This window comes from Tupaia chinensis, unplaced genomic scaffold (genome assembly GCF_000334495.1).
Source record: "Tupaia chinensis unplaced genomic scaffold, TupChi_1.0 Scaffold000318_1, whole genome shotgun sequence".
NCBI lineage: Eukaryota > Metazoa > Chordata > Mammalia > Scandentia > Tupaiidae > Tupaia > Tupaia belangeri.
The window spans coordinates 3,910,801-3,930,236 of record NW_006159811.1 but is presented as its reverse complement, the minus strand read 5'-3'; positions in this window follow the sequence as shown (position 1 = coordinate 3,930,236).

Genomic DNA, 19,436 nt, shown 5'->3' with positions numbered 1-19,436 from the left:
TGTATTCTTCTAAACTGGTTAACGATGAGCTCTTACTTGTACTGGATTGTTGGAAAAATCAGGATGTATTTTTTTCTATGCAAAAATACATCATGACTTTTCCGATGACCCAATGGTACTCTTCTGAAATATAGGGCAGAGGTTGTAGAGGAAAGTTCTCAGTCCAACTCAGGTCAAATGACTACAAATCCTGAATCAAATGGAGCTAAGCTAATGAGGCTACAAGCTTTGTAGTGGACTAGACAGAAATTCGAAAAGCTGACAACAGGGAAAAATTGGAATACACTTAAAAAATTCTTACAAAAGTGTTTAGATCACACTTCACTTTTCAAACTTTAATGTGCATATAAATCATCTGGAAGTTTTGTTCTTTTTGTTTGTTTGTTTTGCTATAGGGTGCATGCACTCAGCAGAGAGAGACAGAGAGAGAGAAAGGAAGCAACTCCTTCCTAGGGAGAATGGTCATTTCATAGTCCCTTCTCCTCCATTCTCCTCTTAGGACTTTGCGTATGTATGCACATGTGTCCAGAGTACTTTCCAAGCTTCCAGGTCCTGAGCTTGAAACACAGAATCATCTATGTGGAATCCAGCATCTTAACCACCACTCCACTTGCTGGCCCCAGGAATTTCTTAATAATACAGATTCTAAACTCTCTGCAGGCTTGGGTTTATGTTGGTGATTATGAGCTTCTCACAAGCACACATAGGTACTTGTCACTACAGATCCATGGGCCACACTCTCAGTAGAAAGGGTAGACTATTGCCTAACCAGAAATCCTTTCTGCTCCTTGGAATTGAGAGAAATATGACTTCTTATGAAAACTCCAATATATTAGTGCCCTGCTTCTATTAAGGAATCAACCTTCATCTGCTTATGATCCTGTTTCATCAACTTATAATGAGAGAGAAGTGTATTTATGTTTTCAGGAGTGAATCACAAAGTCTTTTTAAATCTTCCTCTGGATACTACAGTATGCAACCCAAGCCAAGTAATTTGCACAAAGAGAATGACCGAGTATCTCAGTGTGCAGAGGATTGTCCTGGTTTAGCACCTAAAGTTCTGTTCCCCGGAAAACCATCAGTCCTAGGCAAACTGGGAATGTCAGCTATGTGCCTATGCCATGGTGCACTAAGAGAACCTGAGAGGTCCTTATAAAGTGTCATCTTAAATGAGAACATCATTTAAAAAATTAAATTTTTTTTTTGTGGAAATAATTTATTTTGTAATTTGGAAGACAAAAGAGAGAAAATTCACCTTTCTTATGACCATGTGACCTAAAACTTAACTTGCTGAGATGAGCTGTTCACATAGTAACTTTTCTTACTCTTTCAGCACTTCAAAACCTGAGCTCAAGAGAAAATATTGGGTTTAACATAGAAGGTGAACTTTATTTTTGACTCTTTTGTCTGTTTATCTTTGCTTTGCTTTGTGTGCCTCTAAGTTTTCCATGTTGTTTTCTGATATATTATTATAATTATTCAAAATATTAATGGAACAGAATATCTTCTTTTAAGTTATGAATGCAATCAATTTTGAGACTTTAATTGTAATTTTTTTTCCATAAAATTCTTTTAATTTAGCCTAATATAATGGCACATCAACCAGTAATAGGTACATTAAATTGAATCATGATGCTCATATACACATTTTATGACACAATCAAATATCCTAATGCATTAATTCATATCAATCAGTTAATAAAATCAAATAGGAAACATTTCTCTATTGCTGCTAACTGTACTTAGCACATTTACTAGATAAAAAGCCTAAAAAAATTTTCCAACAACTTTACTCTTGGGACTTTTCTGCTTTGGTGACTGCAATTTGGCTATTTCTCTAGATTTTACTAAGTTGACTGGTTGGTGGATAAACTTAGAAAAGTGCCTAAAAAGCTACTTTGTGCTTTAGGTTTTCTTGAAGTGGAATTATTCTTGGCTAAATAAGGAACACACTGAATGATACAAATATTGCACCGAATGTGATGGAAATGGTAGTAATGGCTCCCCCAAGTTACCTTAAATCTTGTCATTAACATACTGTTAGGTCATCATGAAAGTCATGATGTTATTTTCTATACAAAAATGCATCATGACTTTCTCAACAGACCAGTATTGGGAGGTCATTACTTTTATTGAAATAAGTGGTAATCCAGAGTTTTGAAGAGTTAAAGGTCAATGGTCAAAAAGAAAAAGCAAATTACTTGATCAATTAATGAATAAATATTTTGAGGATACTATTATTTGCCTGGAACTATAGTGGATATTGTTAGAGATGCCTACATATAAATATTTATCAGCTTATTTCAGAGAGTCAAGTTTTGGGTTTTTATTTTTTTAGATTTTTTTTTTTTTGAGAGGTTTTTGTTATAGGGCACGTGCGCTCGCCAGAAAGACAGAGTCAGAGAGATAGAAAGTGAGAAATCACCACCCAGGAGGGATGGCCACGCCGCTATCCCTTCTCTTTCATTCTCCTCTCAGGATCTTGGGCACACACGCATGAGTCTAAGTCACCGGCTCTGGGACTCAAACCTTGGTTAACCACATGGGAGTCCAGCAACATAGTCATTACTCCAACTACTGGTCCTGAGTCAAGTATTATTTACTAAGGCAAGATAAATCTGAAACAATGAAAAAGCAATTAAGTACTCATCCACACACACAAAAAAAAACACCAGTTCTCCTACAGTTCTTTCTCTTTTGTTCTTTTTTTTTCTTTTTCTTTCTTTCTTTTTTTTTTTTTTTTAGAGATTTTTTCTATAGGGGATGTGCTCTCACCAGAGAAAAAGCGAGAAATCACCCCCAGGGAGGATAGCCAAGCTGCAATCCCTTCTCTTCATTCTTCTCTCAGGACTTTGAGCACACATGTGAGTTTCAAGCTGCCTGATCTGGGACTCAAACTGCAGTTGACCATGTGGGAGTCCAGTGCCTCAGCCACTACGCCACTTGCTAGGCCCTGTTCTTCTTTTTCTTATTTGTGGGTCTCTCTCTTTTCTCTTTGAAAACCTAGAATGGGGCCAGTCAATAGCGTAGTGGTTAAAACAGCTAGGTCCTACGTGGCCAACTGTGCATTTCAAGACCTGGACCTGGTGACTTGAGAAACATACCAAGTGCATACATGCACATACTCAAAATCCCAGAAGGAAGAAAAGATGAAGAAGGGATTGTGAATTGACCACTCCCCATGAAAGAGTGCTTTATTTTTCTTTCTCTCTCTCTCTCTGTCTCTCTTCAGCAAGCATGTGAGCTCTCTGACAAAAATTGAAAAATGAGACTAAGTACAAAGTAGCTTTCAGGAAAGAAGGGGATTCGTTGGAAGAAAACTGGAGTGTGTACTAATATTAAAGAGTTGACTAAACAAACTGCAGAAAAGAACAGCTGAGTCTCAGAAACACTAAGATCAGGGACTCTAATGCCATCAGGACTTTGTCCTCTGTGGGTGCCAATTCTCTTCTTTTTTTAGAAAGATTTTTTTCTATATGGTGTGTGTGTTTGCCAGAGAGACAGAGAGAGACAGAGGAATAGAAAGTGAGAAATCACCCCCTCCACCAGGGAGGATGTCCACACCACAATCTGTTCTCCATTCTCCTCTTGAGATTTTGGGCACTTACACACACACACACGTGTATGTGTACGCGTGCACACACACACCTGGTGTTTTAAGCCACCAGGTCCCAGACTCAAACTGTGGTCAGCTATGTGAGAGTCCCGTGATGTAACCATTATGCCAACTTCTGGTCCTTGTGCCAACACTCTGATGTCATTCTGCAGACCAGCTTCCTCCATGTGGTAGGGAACATGGCTGCTGACAGCTCTTAGTGGTATTTCATGGATTCCACAGTAGATAGTCCACTATTTGAATGCAAAACATTACAAAAAAGAACTCAGGCTTACTTAAAGCAGGTAGCTTTCACATTCAGATCAGTAAAATATGGTCAGTTAAGTAGCAAATATAGCAGTACCCTGCAAAAATTCTGGAGTGAAAGCAGAATAGTTCTCACTAGAAGAGAAACTGAGTTTGGAGAAAAGAAAAGGTACCGAGTATCTGTAACATAGAAGTCCACCACCCAGACAAGTCTCATGTAAAACTTTCAACACTTTAAAAAGTAAATGCACCGGCAGGTAGCATGATGGTTAAGATGCTAGAATTTCACCGTGGCTGACCCAGCAACTTGAAACTCGTGCTGGGCACAAGTCAAAGTCCCAAGGGGAGAAAGGAGGAGAAGAAAATGAAGCATGGCCATCCCTCCTAGATGATGATTTCTCGCTCTCTGTCTCTCTGTCTTTCTCTGGCGAGCTCATGTGCCCTGTAACAAAATCTCTCTCTCAAAAAAAAAAAAAAAAAAAAGAGGTATTCTGTAACCAATTATGTTGTCTCTGTATCTCAATTCCATTTTCTGTCCATAAATTCTGCCTGACCATGTTGCAGGTTGGAGTTCTTAGAACCTGTTCTGATTTGAGGGATTTCCCAATTGGTGGATTGTTCTTCACTTATGATTAAATGTAATTCCCATTCTTAAGCTCTGTTAAATTTAACTTGTCTAAGTTTTTTCTTTAAAAAAATATTACTTGAGACCAGCAGATGCTGTAATGGTTATGTCACTGGACTCCCATGTAGTTGACCACGGTTGGAGTCTTCTACCTGGTGACTTAAAACTCATGCCAGGTGCATGTGTGTGTATGCCCAAAATCCTGAGAGGAGACTGGAGGAGAAGAGATTGTGATGTGACCATCCACCCCCCTCAGGGGTGTGATTTCTTGCTTTCTATCTCTGTCTCTCCAGTGAGCACATGCACCCTCTAACAAAAATCTCTCTCTCTCTCAAAAGAAAGGAAAATTATTTATTTATGAGAAAGAAAAAAATATATATAGAGAGTACCATCTCTAATAAGGGCTTCATGGTGTCAGCCCTCTCAGTCAGCCTACCTGACATGCATGAGCACATGTATGTCAGGTACAAGGTGGTCCCAGCATGTACAAGGTGGCATGTACAAGGTGGTCCCAGCATGTGAAGCCAGGACATTTCCATGAGGGTTGGTTACATTTCCACTCTATCACCCTGGGGACCCAGGCTTTCCTTTTAACAAAACACTAGAAAAGCACCCACACACTTTATCTTCCTTGGACACTGTGCTGGCTCTGTGTATAGAAGGTACAACACAGCTGGCAACTCCTACTTTAGCTTTATCTTTGACTCTGTTAGATTCACGAGCCTTTCTATGAAAGACCAATTTCTGGGGCCAGCTAAGTAACATTTGTAGACCACTTGAACTCCAAAACCTGCCTATGGCCTTCATTTGTTCTTCTTACTCTGAACTTTGACCTTGCCCTCTCCCTCTTATATCATGGTAAATGTGTGTGTACCTTTAAAGTATCCCTTTTCCCCAGATCATCATGTCTGGTTGGGCCTCCCATATGCAACTGTGCAGGCTGTCCGTTGTCTAATTCCTGGGAGTGCCATTCTCCAAATTTAAAAAAAAATCCCGAGTTGTAAAATGTGGAGGCACCACCTCAGATCCATGCATCACCCTAAACATTTTTCTTGGTCTAATATCTGGTATAGCCTTTCTAGCTTATTTCATTTGTAATCCTCTTCATTCCATTGTCCAGATTAACTACTAACAAAGGTGACTTTTTTTTTTGTCTTCAGAATGATGAGTATTTTATACAAAGAGATAATTAGATATGAACACACACATATATATATATGTAGAGAGAGAGAGAGACTCTTTTTTCCCAATATATAATGAACTCAGGAAGCCAAGATGGTAGCCTAATACAACCTTCCCAATTACTTAAATGTACCATCTAAACGTGACCACTGGTTAGCATCTCGTCCTTGCCTTCGGATCACCACGACTCAGCTGTGTAGACCATGTGTTATCACTTAGTGCTTCCCATAAATTCTAGCCCCAGCTCCAGCTAAGGGGCTAGTGAATTATTGTGTGTGCAGAAGGGACTGGTGCATACGCATTAATGACTGTAATGACATTTAGAAATGGGTTATTTTCCCTTTCTCAATAATGATCATGTTTGTGGATTTAAATAACAAATGCTGTTTTTTTTTTCTCCTTCAGCATGATGTTAGGATAAAAAATATTGAAGTGTAACACATGATCTGCTTATTTATCGTTACTAATGAAATAGTTGGTAACAGCTTTGAAAGAGTTTTCTGCTTTTATTTAGCTGTGAAAAAACATCAGTTTCTATAGCTTCCTTTTTATGCAGATGAGGAGGCCTTCTCTTTTTGCAGACATTATTATGGAGGGATATCATTGATCATGTCCTCAGGGTAATAAATAATTACTCTACTAACGTATTGCTCTGAAAAAAACTGACATGAAGTAGTTTCAAATTAACCACTGCTAATTGCATGCATTGTTTCATACTTATTACCGCAATCTGATTAACATGCTACTGAGTAGAACTGGCAGGAAAGGTTCTTTCTCCTCTCTTTTAACTTGTTTCAGTTAAGAACTTGGCTAAATGTAGGGTTTATACTGACTTAGAAGATTAGAAATCTAGTGCCGGGGTAACAGGACCACTGTGATATAATGGCTTGGTCACTGCCAGATTTTATTTTTATAAGTTCATGTTTGGGAAATGGAAATATTTTTTTCTTAGAACCTTCACTGAAAAAAAATGCCCCATACTCTGTTTATAATATGTTCTAGATGAAAAAGTCATAAATTTTTGATATCATGAAATTCCTTGGTAAAACTATTTAACATACAAAAGAAGTACCAACTCATGGTTTAAAGCGGAGTTAGTTAGAATTCAAATAAAATGCCTGGCTCAGCTGCTGTGGCACAGTGGTAACACAGTGCCCTGTGAGACTGAAAACCACATGGCCAAGAGTGAGTTTGGATCCCCAGGTCTGTCTGAAAACATGCCGAGTGTGGGTACAGGCTCCCAGTATCAGGAGCTGTAGGGCTGGGGAATTGCAACTGTGGCATGACAAGGCCCTGCTGAGGTGTTTTCTTTCTTTCTCAGTCTCTCTCTCTCTTTCTGTTTCTCTCTTGAGTACATGTGCATATGTTCTGCATTCTAAAAATAAGTAAATGCACAACTAAATGTTGGCCTCACTACTAAATTTTCCATAAAAATCTAAAAGACTATAAAAATTGCACTTAAAATGCAGTATATTTGTTGTTATTATTTCTAGTTATCTTCAGAACATATTGGAATGATATTAAAGAACAAAATTAAGTTATGCTTATAAATGTGAATTGAATCCATTAACCCCAATATGCACTCTCATCATCTCTATATCATAACTATCCACACTGTTGTGTTCTAAGTCTAAAGGCCAATTATATTTTAGATAAGATGTTTTGATAAAGTTTCCAGTCTACATTTTATATACCTTTATTTTACAAAAATCTGAACAGTCCTCTCTATGTACCAGATACAGATATTAGTCTATGTGCTTTACAAGTTACTAGCTCATTTATTGTAAACATGACCCTATGATATAGATATATTAATATCCCTATTTTAACAGATGAAGAAACTGAAACACAGAGAGGTTAAGTAACTTTTTTGAGATTTTTGCTGTAAGATATGTGTGCTTGTCTGAGAGATAGAGAGAGACAGAAAGCAGACAGAAATCACCCCCCAAGGGAGATGGCCATGCCACAGTCATTTCTCCTCCATTCTCCTCTAGGGACTTTGGGCACACATGCACACATACCTGGCATCAGTTTCAAGCCATCAGGTCTTGGACCCAAACTGCAGTAGGCCACATGGCAGTCCAGTACCTCAACCACCATACCACCTGCTGGCCCCAAATAACTTTCTTAAGGTTAGAGTTAATGCATGACTGAGCTAGAATTCAAGCTCATGGAGTTTGGCTTCAGAAGCTTTACTGATACATTCTGCTGTCTCGGCATACAGTCCCGGAACACATGAGCCTTAAGTCACTGGATAAGGTAAATCATATTTTTGTGAAGGATTACATTGAAATTGATTCTTATGTTACTGTGATTTCAAAATGTCAGCCTGAGCTCTGATTTATAGCTGATAACTGTTCAATTATAGACAACTGGTTTCTATGCACTGTCAGACATCTTATAGAATTCTTGTGCTTATCCTCCATTCTGTGTCCCGGGGTTTACTTAGTACCCTCAATCCTAGAAGCTCATCTACAGTCAGTGGTATATGTAACCTTTCTTCCGGTCTGAGTTGAATGGCCTCTCCTTGGTAATTTGAAATCAGCCATGGTAGAAATACTTAGACCATTGGGGCCAGCAGATGGCATAGCAGTTATGTCACTGGACTCCCACATGGTGGAGTCTTAGACGCAGTGGCTTGAAACTCCCTCTGAGCTTGTGTGCATATGTGCCCAAGATCTTGGGATAAGAATGGAAGAGAAGAGATTGCAGTGTGGTTATGCTCCCTGGGAGATGATTCCTCACTTTCCCTCTTACCGTCTCTGTCTCTCTTTCTGGTGAGTGCACGTACCCTAAGGCAAAAATCTCTAAAAAAGAAAGAAATACTTACACCATGAAACTAAAAAAAAAAAGACTTCTCTCTTCATGCCATTCCTTTGGAGATCTGATTTACTTACACAACACTGCCTACCTTCTACTAGCTCTCGGGTCCCAGTAGGAACATACCTTCAAGCCCTGAGGTTTTCACATATTTTTACTTTGTGCTCACAGAGGGCATTGTGAAGATCAGTATTCATGGATGTGAACCTTTCCTGGACTCCAGAGGAGAACCAGCAAGGGTAGAACCTCGACAATAGGGCAGCAGTGGCAACACATGGCAAGCGTACTTTTCCTTACAAGTCTGCATTTATGGCAGACATTACTGATCAATAATGACATGACAGAGCTTGGCCCTAGCCCCAGAATTTTCATCAACACAGGACTCTAACATCTATAGACAGCTTCTGCCAGCCATTCTGATTTGCTAGATGCAATGAAATTATTTGCTATTCTTCTTAGAATAAAAGTTCTCATTTCTTCCTATGTTATTACCACTCCATATAATTTATAATTCTTCCCTAAGTTACAGATTTTTAAAAGTGGTAACTTTGGCCTTACCTTAGCCTATTGATTATGAAAGTCAGATCCCACATGACTGACCAATGTCAGAATCCTGGCATCCTGGCCCCAGCAGCTTGAAAAACATGCTGGTATGTGTGCATTTGTGCTGAAAATCTGAACAAGATGGAGACAGAGAGGAGAAATAATTGAGGTATGAAATGAGCCATAGGTGGTGGTTGAGTAGGAAAGACGGAAATCTCCCCCCATACCTACCTCTCTGGCAAGCACATACTCACTCTGGCAATTAAAAATAATAATTATGGCATAGTAGTGGCATAGTGGTTAAGGTGCTAGACGGCCATGTAGTCAACCATTGTTAGAGTCCCAGACTGAGTGGCTTGAAGCTCACACTGAGCATATGTAATATATATACATGTGTGTTCCCAAAATCCTGAGAGGAGATTAGAGGAGAAGGGATTGCAGTATGGCATCCCCCCGGAGGGTGATTTCTCATTTTCTGTCTCTGTGTCCCTGTCTCTCAGGTGAACACATGTGCCCTATTGTAAACATCTCACAAAAGAAAAATAATAATCTTAATTGGTAGTAAATTTTATCAGTGTTTTTTTTTTCTGATTCTTTATTTTCTTTTTTAATTTGTCAGAGGGAATGTGTTCTCACTGGAGAAAGAGAAAGTGAGAAAGCACCCCTTGCCTGATAGGGAATGGTCATGTTGCAGTCCCTTCTCCATTTTTCCCTTCTTTTGGAATTTTGACCATGCACATATATGTGTCCTGTGTGTTTTTCAAGCCACTGTGTCCAGGACCTGAACTGTGTAGTTGGCCATGTATGATCAAGCTGCCTTAACCACCACACCATGGTATGGCCCTTTCTGAATCTATTAAGATGATCATAAGATTATTTTCTCTTTTATTTTGTTGATATTGTGAATTACATTACTGATTTTTGCATTTTAGCTTATTTTGCATTCTTCAGGTAATCCTGATTTAGTCATGATATATTGTTGTTTGTATTGGGTTGTCAGAAAAGTCATGATGCATTTTTGCATAGAAAAACATGGAAAAAATGTGTCATAACTTTTCTGACAACCCAGTAGTAACAATAAAGGGACATTAGTTGTTTTAAAAATTTTAAATAATTACAACCTAAGACCTACCTGCTATTCTGGTTGATCTAATCAATTATACAATACACTACAATGTATCTTGACATTTATAATTTTACCAAAGACTCTATGCTCATGAACTGGTATTTATCTATGAATAAACAAATACGTTGATGTTACTATTCCTTAGTTAGTCAATGGGAGTATACAAAGTGCTCATTAAAACCAAGCCAATGGTAATGTTCTTTAATTTGGTACTCAAAAGGAAGGAACTTTGTCTTGCTATAAATGTCAAAATTTTATAATTAAAACATTTCCTGAAGGTAGAATAGTCTTTAAAAAATTAAAATATTATGCATTTTTCTTTTCTTTTAAAATCTTTGCAAAAGGCAGTGTGCACTAGCCAAAGACAGAGACAGAGAGAGCGAGAGCAAGAGAGCACATCCCCTATGGGATGTGGTCGCATCACACTCCCTTATCTTTCATTTCTCCCTCCTTGTGAGATTTTGGGCATGAACATATCTTTCCAGCTGCCAGGTCCAGGACTCAAACCATGAGGTTGACCATGTGGGAGCCAGCTGCCTTAATTATCACACCCCAGGCTGATGACCTGCTCATTTTTTTATTTATCTACCTCTTTTTTTTCCCCCTAGACTCAAATAAATCCCTTAAGTTTTATGGATTAGAAAGGGGAGTCGCAGGAATATGTGAACCTATTTTATTTCTAGAGCTTGGGTAGTCTCGAGGTATGTATGGAAGCGATCATTAACCTATCAATGCAGTGAAAACATCTGTAAAGGATGAGAATATATGGCTTATATCTGCATGAATCTCTACGTACAGAGAAGCCCATTCATGATCTCAAGAAATTACTATCCGACTATAGGAAAATCGCATATACATTTGCAAAATTTTCAGGTAATATGAGAGAATGCACGAAAGCAGCATGGAGAGAGTTTGTAGCAATAGCTGTCTGAAGAAAGCAGAGACAGCCTGAGGTCACTGGAGAAGGCTGTTAGCAGCAAAGTTCTGAGGGATGCGTGGGATGACATGGGTGAGAAGTGTAATAAAGGGAGGGTGAGAAGGCCGCATGAACTAAGGCTCAGAAGATGGATGGGCAATCTCATTTAGTGGAAAACACTCCAGAATGTGGGCACCTACCGTGACGGATAGTTGTCATAAAGAGTGGAGGACTATGATTGTCAAAACAAAGGGGTTCAGCTTTGTCTAGAGTTGCATACCATCTTGGTCTATGAAGCCATTATATTTTCACCTCGTGTTTTTTAGGCAGGAGTATACTAATCTCTGTATGAAGCCTTGCTGTGCATGGGTAAGCTTCCTTGCTAGCGTTACAGGAGCTGTGAAGCAAGCACAGGATTTGCTTAGAAAGCTCAATTTGAATTCTCCACTTAATCTCCATGTACATTGAAGACCCTTCCTTCCTTCTTTCCTTTCGTCTTTCCCTCCTTCCTTCTTTCCTTCCTTCTCTCTTCCTGGAGGCACTCCCAACAAGGTCCTTGTGCACAGTTCACCCCCAGCCTCAACCAGCCAGGATGAGGGTCACATGCACGCATGCCTAGTGTGTACATGGAGACCTCAGGTCACAAACCCAGGACCTTCCCATCTATAACATCAACCTCAAGGAGCACTGCTGCCCCCCCACTGTGACTGGCCTTTCATTCCAGTTATGAAACCAAGTGAGAAAGCAGCGCAGGGTTTGGATTGCTGAACAAAGTTGTGGCACCATCAGGCTCCCTCCTGAACCACAGTGGTGATATTATCTAATTGTTATCTGAGAACTGACTGACCTCTTCAGAGGATATGTGAGACAATCCGCTGAAAATAACCAGAAATATTTAGGAGATGGGATAAGCCATTTTACGGGTTAGAGCAAGTGAGATAGAGGACCTGAGATAGTATATCACTTTTAAAATGGGCCCGTGCTGAACTCCAGGCTAGAGCAGGAAGTACGTGATACATGAAGAAACAAATAAAGTTGTTGTAGAGGTGAGTAGGTAGCTGAGTAGGTGGCATTGAGAAGGGAGGAGCAATCAGTTCTACCGGAAATGAAAGGTGGACAGGAGAGGTTTCATAGGCAGGATGAGTCTAAAATTTAAGGAAAAGCATAGGTTCTTTCCCTTCTTTCTATTTTAAAAGCATTTGAATGAACTCTTGGATCTGGCTGATGAGGGGGCATATGAGTAATAACCTAGGATCAGCTGGATATAAGAGGTTGCAACTAGAGGTCCCTGAAAACCCATGTTTTTAAGCATCTACTGGGTGACTGCAACACTCAGCAAGATATTTAAACAGTGAATTCTGTTGGCAACCCAGCCAGTTTTTAACTGTATCATGAAAACTGGCCTACGGGTGCAACCGGAGATTATTCCAGCCTTGCTTTTGCATAGCCAGAAATTCCCTTTCTGTTACAAATTTCTACCCTAGTGAGGTTTGCATAGTTTTGGCATTTTTATTATGGATCAGTGAATCTGCTAGCCTACAGGCCAAAGAGGGGGGCGAAAAAAACAAATAAAAGTCAACCCACTTAGGATATCTTCATCTATTTTTCAGCGAGGGGGAAAAATACAGCTGGGCTCAGTGACTTCAGTCAAAAGCAAACATCATTAGTTGCATCATTGTGGTTTTTTCGTTTCGTTTTGTTTGGATTTTTTGGTACTCTCAAGTTTGGGAGGACATAATAAAGACAGAGCCTCAGCAGCATCACTTAGAAGATGTAGTTATTTTGCAAAGCTCGGGTAGTGACACCTCTGCAAAATGCACAAGCACATGAGCAAACACCGAGATGTGTGAATTCAGGAAAGCAGCCAAATGCACATCAGAGCTGAGGAATGTCACAGTGAAATGAAGGAGACCCGTAAACACCTATCAGTATTTTTAGGTAGAGAATGTTCTAACACATTGCCAGAGGGTACTACCTGTGCGTTCATCTCCCTAAACTTTAAAATCAACTGCTATTAAAGGTGATTTGAAAACAATGAAAAATGACAGCTTTATTAATCTTGGTGGTGCACGTGAGAGTGTGTGTGTGCACGCACACACAGCGTGTGACTGCTCCATGTACAGGCTGTGCATTTTTACTGTGGGTCTTGCACAGACGAGGGAGCCCTCTACTGATTAGAAACTGTACTTGATGTAAACTGTAGAGGGTTGCTTTCAGGGCAGGGCTCTCCGTAGCCTCCAGAGTCAGACATTTTGCTTATTTCTTTTCCATATCATGAGAGGAGATGCTTTTTTGAAAGGAATTGGAGATAGCAGTCATCATGTGCATACAAGTTTATGTAATTCTTTCTATTTAAGGTAAAATCCTTTAATGAAAATAAATTGTACATCTCTTCTTGAACCTTTTAGGATAAAAGTGATTTTGCTCAATACAAACACAAATGACTTTAACAAGAATGTGTTGACAGAGTTCATAATAACATTTGTCTATTATCTTGGTTTACCACATATTACATATTCTTTTCTCGGCTGAATGTATTATTTATTTTATAACTTTTATATTTTATACATATTTTAAGGGTAAAAATTTGAATGAACTCATATGAACAGAGTTGAATGAACTATATTTTAATATTCATATTTAAATCTTATTCTATTCAGCCTAATACACATTAAGACCTACATACAGGCAAGTATGATGTTTAGTTGCTTTTGCATTCAGATGCCTGATTTTTAACTTTGTATCTTTTTTTTTTCCCTTGGAGAGATTTTTATTTTTTTTGCTATAGGGTGCTTGCGCTCACCAGACAGATAGAGAGAGACAGAGAGATAGAAAGCGAGAAATCACCCCCTAGGGGGAATGGCCACGCCGCAATCCCTTCTCCTCCATTCTCCTCTCGGGATCTTGGGCACGCATGCACACGTGCCCGGCGTGAGTTTAAGCCACCGGGTCTGGACTCGAACTGCGGTCGACTACGTGGGAGTCCAGCGACATAGCCATTACGCTAACTGCTGGTCCCTTTAACTTTGTATCTTTACAAAATAATCAGTTCAACCCTCAATGATTTAAATCAATGGCAGAAAATAAAACATAATCAGAAATGCTGTTCAGTGATTTTTCAACATAGCTGGCCTGACGGCATTATGGGATAATCTTCCTTACCCCAAACATGTTGTTAATAGTTTATTATTAGAGTGTTAATCACTCTGACTTTAAGCAAGGAATTGGCATATTTCTTGAAAGTTAGCTTGAAATTTTGTTAGACTTTTATATGAAATTTTTTTTTGAGAGGTTTTTGCTATAGGGCATGTGTGCTCACCAGACAGAGAGAGACAGAGAGACAGAAAGCGAGAAATCCCCCCCCAGGGGGGATGGTCATGCCATAGTCCCGTCTCCTCCATTCTCCTCTTGGGATCTTAGGCATGCATGCACATGTGCCCAGCATGAGTTTTAAGCGACCGGGTCTGGGACTTGAATGGCGGTCAACTACAGGGGAGTCCAGTGTCATAGCCATTATGCTAACTACTGGTTCCTACTTTTATATGAATTTTTAAAAGGAGACTCCATTGGCCAACTATAGTGTCATAATGGCAATGGAAAACTCTGTGATGCTGAGGTCACATGGTAAGGTATTAGGGTCACATCCCAAGGTCTGCTTGTACATGCTAGGTATGCATATGCCCCTGACCCTACTATGAGGCTGGGGGTGGATTGCAATGTGAAGATTCTTTTGAGGGTGCCTCTCTCTCTCTCTCTCTCTTTCTCTCATGAAAGAAAGAAATAAACCTCTTTAAACAGGGAGAGTTTATTAAATCAAGTCTTAGAAGTAAACTCTCAGTTTGAGTCTGATTCTGCCACAGGATCTTGAACCAACCCTAGCTGAAAGCACTGTGTGCTGTTAAAGAACTGTATCTGCACTTAACATGGCCAGAAAACCGAGCGGGAAAGAGAGAGGGGTTGTTTTAACACCTGTCCCTGAGCACCAGCTTCAATTTCGCTAACATGCCAATTGCCCTTTCTCTTTTACTGATCTTTCACTCCTTCTATACATCTAACATTCAGAACTAGCCTTTATGTTTCCTTAATTGAGGATAAAATACAAAAAGAAAAACTAGGTAAACCTAGAATGATCAATTTGCCTAACTAGAATGCCTGCTGTGTGCCAATTCCTTTTAAAACAAACAGGCAAGCAAGCACAAACCTCATGAGAAACCTGCAAGGAAATGTCACTGTCCCAGTTTGCATTTTGTTTGCAGATGACAAATCCTATTCAAACTAAGTTAAGCAGAAGGAAGAGACTTTAGTACAAAGACATGGGGCATCTCATGCAATCCAAAGGTCAAGTATTACCTTCTCAAATGACATGTCCTAATAACTTCTCCAGGGCTTCGTTTGTTTTACCATAGTACTTTGGTAGGCTTATTGTAAGTTAAGCATGGTGAAAAAAAAAAAAACCACAGTCTTTACTTCTCCTTACTTCTGAGTATTAAACTACAATGAGTTTGGATACTGTTCATTTCTGCCCCCAACTTTGATTTTCTTTTAAGACGGAAAATCCTTTTGTTGCTTATTTTTCCTCACTGTTTTCGCACGCGTATGAGTAAAAATAAATGTCAAATCAGTTCATAAACCTGCTACATAGCTTATAATGTGTTTGGACCAAAGGCGTACATGATAATCATCTATTAGAAGAGCTGTAGAATTTCACATTCAGTTTCTATTTTTGTCAGTTGTCTGTGAGTCCTCTGCAAAGCCCTAGCGGTGGTCTGTGCAGTGACTAGGAAAATAGCCACTCAGCGGGCTTGGCAGGACCAGAGTAGCAGAGGCTGCTGTGCCTGTCCTCACAAGTTAAGCACCTCTGCCTTCCTGATGGAGCAAGTGGTGGTGCTCTGAATGCAAGTGCTCCTAACCCAGCTTGACTTGCCACCATTCCCGGAATCTGTCTTCCCTTCTAGCTTATCTACTGAACTTCGCTTTGAGATTCTGCTCCAGTTTCCAGCTCCACATAGGAGTCTTCTATACACAAGTCTGACGGTCGTTCAGTCTCCAGATGGACAGCATGCATTGGCTCACAATAAAAGGATTAGAATATTAGGTGGCAGGACATTACACTGAACACTGTTTAGATGCATGTGGAAAGACACTTTTTTTTTTTTTTGGTAAAACTCAATATAGGAGCTGCATCTACAATTTAAAATGAAACATTTGGCATGTTTGTTAATTCTAGTTTCATTTAATAACCCGTAAGACACATAAGTTTAAGCTTTTTTTTTTTTTTTAAGTTAGTGAGGAAAATTTGAGACACAATGCCAGTATTTTAGAATTTTGGTCTTTGGTGATTGTATGAAACTCTGAGGCTTTGATTAAAAACTTTCATTGTATTGTGATTTACTTTCAGGTGTATTGCACTAAGTGAAACTTGTCAAATAAACCTTCCTTTTTTAAAAAAAGAATATTAAGTGATGGAGTAGGGGTAAGGTAAGGTAAAGTCATTCAGGATATCTGGCTTTCTTTCATTTTTAAAAATTTATTTCATTTAATTTATTATTATTATTATTATTATTATTATTATTATTATTAGTTTGCGATAGGACATGTGTGCTTACCAGAGAGAGACAGAGAGAGAGAGAGGGAAAGTCAGAAAGCAAGCTGCCAGGCCCAGTACTTGAACCATGGTCAGCCATGTGAGAGTCCAGCAACTTAACCACTATGCCACCTGCTGGCTCATTGTTGGAGACAGGGAGGCTACACAAATAGGTAGGGTTGAGTTTACTTTGCATTTGGATCCCAACAAAGACCTGTTTCAGGGGCCAGCAGATGGCATAGCAGTTACGTCATTGGACTTCCACGTATCTGAGCATGGTCCGAGTCCTGGACCTGGTGGCTTCAAAGCCACACTGGGTGCATGTATGTGCCTGCTCAAGATTCCGGTAGGAAAATAGAGGAGGAGATTGTGACGTGGTCATCCTCCCTGGGAGGTGATTTCTCACTTTCACCCTTGCAGTGTCTCTTTCTTTCTCCAGCAAGGGCATGCTCCCTAAGGCAAAAACCTCTTAAAAAAAAAAAAAAAGTTTCAGTTAGACCATTCTGTTACCAGATAAAAAACAGATCCTATTGTACCATGCATCCAGGACTATGTGCCATTCACATAGCCTACCTATATAGCATCCCTTTAGCACAGCCCCAGACATGGCACATGCGTGCCCAGCTTGGAGCTGGGCAGTGCCTAAAACTGCTGACACTTGCATTTGCCTAGGGCTGGAGGTGGATCACGCAGGGTCTATGTACTGCTCGGTAATCAGAAATGGATACACAAAATTTGGGCTCTGATATAAAATTTGTATAGGCAGAGGGAATTTAATCAAGCCTGAAAAAGAAATCATTATATGCTACATTTTGGAAGGAATCATTTAGTATGCTACATTTCCAATGAGTTAATTTAACTGTCTGGAAAAAAAAATGACAGCATGTTATGCTCACGTACTCACCAAAGGAACAGTACTATTTTAATTTACAATAGAAGAGGTTACTCCTCTTCATATATAACCACTAGGTGAGCAAACACATTCTTTCATATTATGGGGTTGCCTACTGAATAAAAGTAGGCATTATCCTATATATTTTCAATACATGCTGTCTTCTGAGAGGACTCAGATCTAATGCTTTCTCTTTGTTCTTCATAATGTGTTGTTTTTGCAGTATTTCTCAAAATCCAAGACTCTCTAAACCTCTTAGCTGACTGCCCTGGAAGCACTGTCTCCTGGGTTTACTGGGCTGGAAATATAGTTCTGGTTCAAGAACACAGCCCACACAGGGATACAAACATCCTGCCTAGGAAAGGCCTGGCCGAGCCGTGCAGTGGAGCATGTCACAGCACTAGTCACCTTCTCAGTCCGGGAATGACAGAAATACATTTTCACTGTGCAACCAGTTGGGCTCACTAAACTCTGCCAGAAAATCCCATATATATTTCTGAAAATCTCTTGGATATTTTATCAACTCTTGAAAACCTACTTCTTTTCCTGGACACTGTTTCTCTAGAAAACCTGATGCCTCTTGAAATTTAAAGTATCTATTTATCATCTATCTATCATTCTCTGTCTATCTATCTATCTATCATCTATCTATCTATCTATCTGTCTATCTACATACTTATGCTGTGACAGTTCATTAAAAAAAAGCATATAATGGGGTGCTTTAAGAGTAAGTAAGGTCATGTTTATAAATCATATAGCTCTCTGCCTGGGGGTATATAGAAAGTACTCCATAGATGTTATTGTTGTCATGATTTTTCTAAGTTTAATATTCAAGAGAGATTCTGTTCTTAAATCACACAGAGTCCACATCAATGTTATATAAATGTGACTTCTCTGGGTGTCTGTGTAATCATATAATAGTATAAAAATGCAAAATCCAGAGTTGGCCATTATATTTTATCTGATTGAAGGAATTAGCGAATGGCTGTGAGCTTGGTCATCTGTGTAACTCAAGTGTCTAGTATTTAGGGTATCCAGCAGAGACTGGGATTCCAGGTCTCACAGGAGCCTGGAATCAGGAACCTGGATTCAATCCCAGTTCTCCCATTTAGTAGCTACATGCCTCAAAGTGAATTACAATTGGTACACTCTCTAGATTCTAACTCTTTCTGAGTCACTCTTCGACAGGTCTCTACAAAGCCATTTCACATGCAGAAAACAACCAAATTTTAGTACAAAATTTATGTCTCATGTCTGCTACTGCAATAGTAAAAAGGTTAAACTGGAATAGCAGTCGCTTTACCAAGCTATTTCTGTCGGTGACAAAACTGTGCTGTCCAATGTCAATAGATTACATTAGTTCAAGTAAAATGTAGTGTCCTATGTATGAATTAGCCATTTCAATGTAATTTCCCCTTTTCATTTAATAAATGGTACATTGTAGTTTGTTGTTCTTATGATCCCTCAGAAAGGAAGACAGTTGGTTGCTGAACAGCTCATCTCTCTTAAGTTTCCCTGAAAATTAAAAAATATGAAAGCCTATTTACTGTATATCCCTACTAAATTTATACCAATATTGGCACTCTGTGGCAGAAATGGAAAGATCAGAAGATAGATAGTAGAGAGATAAGCACAGTTACCAGTGACTGTAAGGTGGGGAGTGGATGGTGGAGAGTGGGTGCTGGAGGATGGATGTGATGCATAAAGGTAAGAAACATTTAACAGACAAAAAAAGTCAAGTGCTCTGTTGAAAAAAAAATATATATATAATAAACATCATGTTGAAGACTTTATGTAAAATGTAAGATTAATCTGAGAAAACAAAAAAGACTATTAACCCATTGGTAAGTATTCCTTGAAACAAATATACCTAGAGATACAATGTA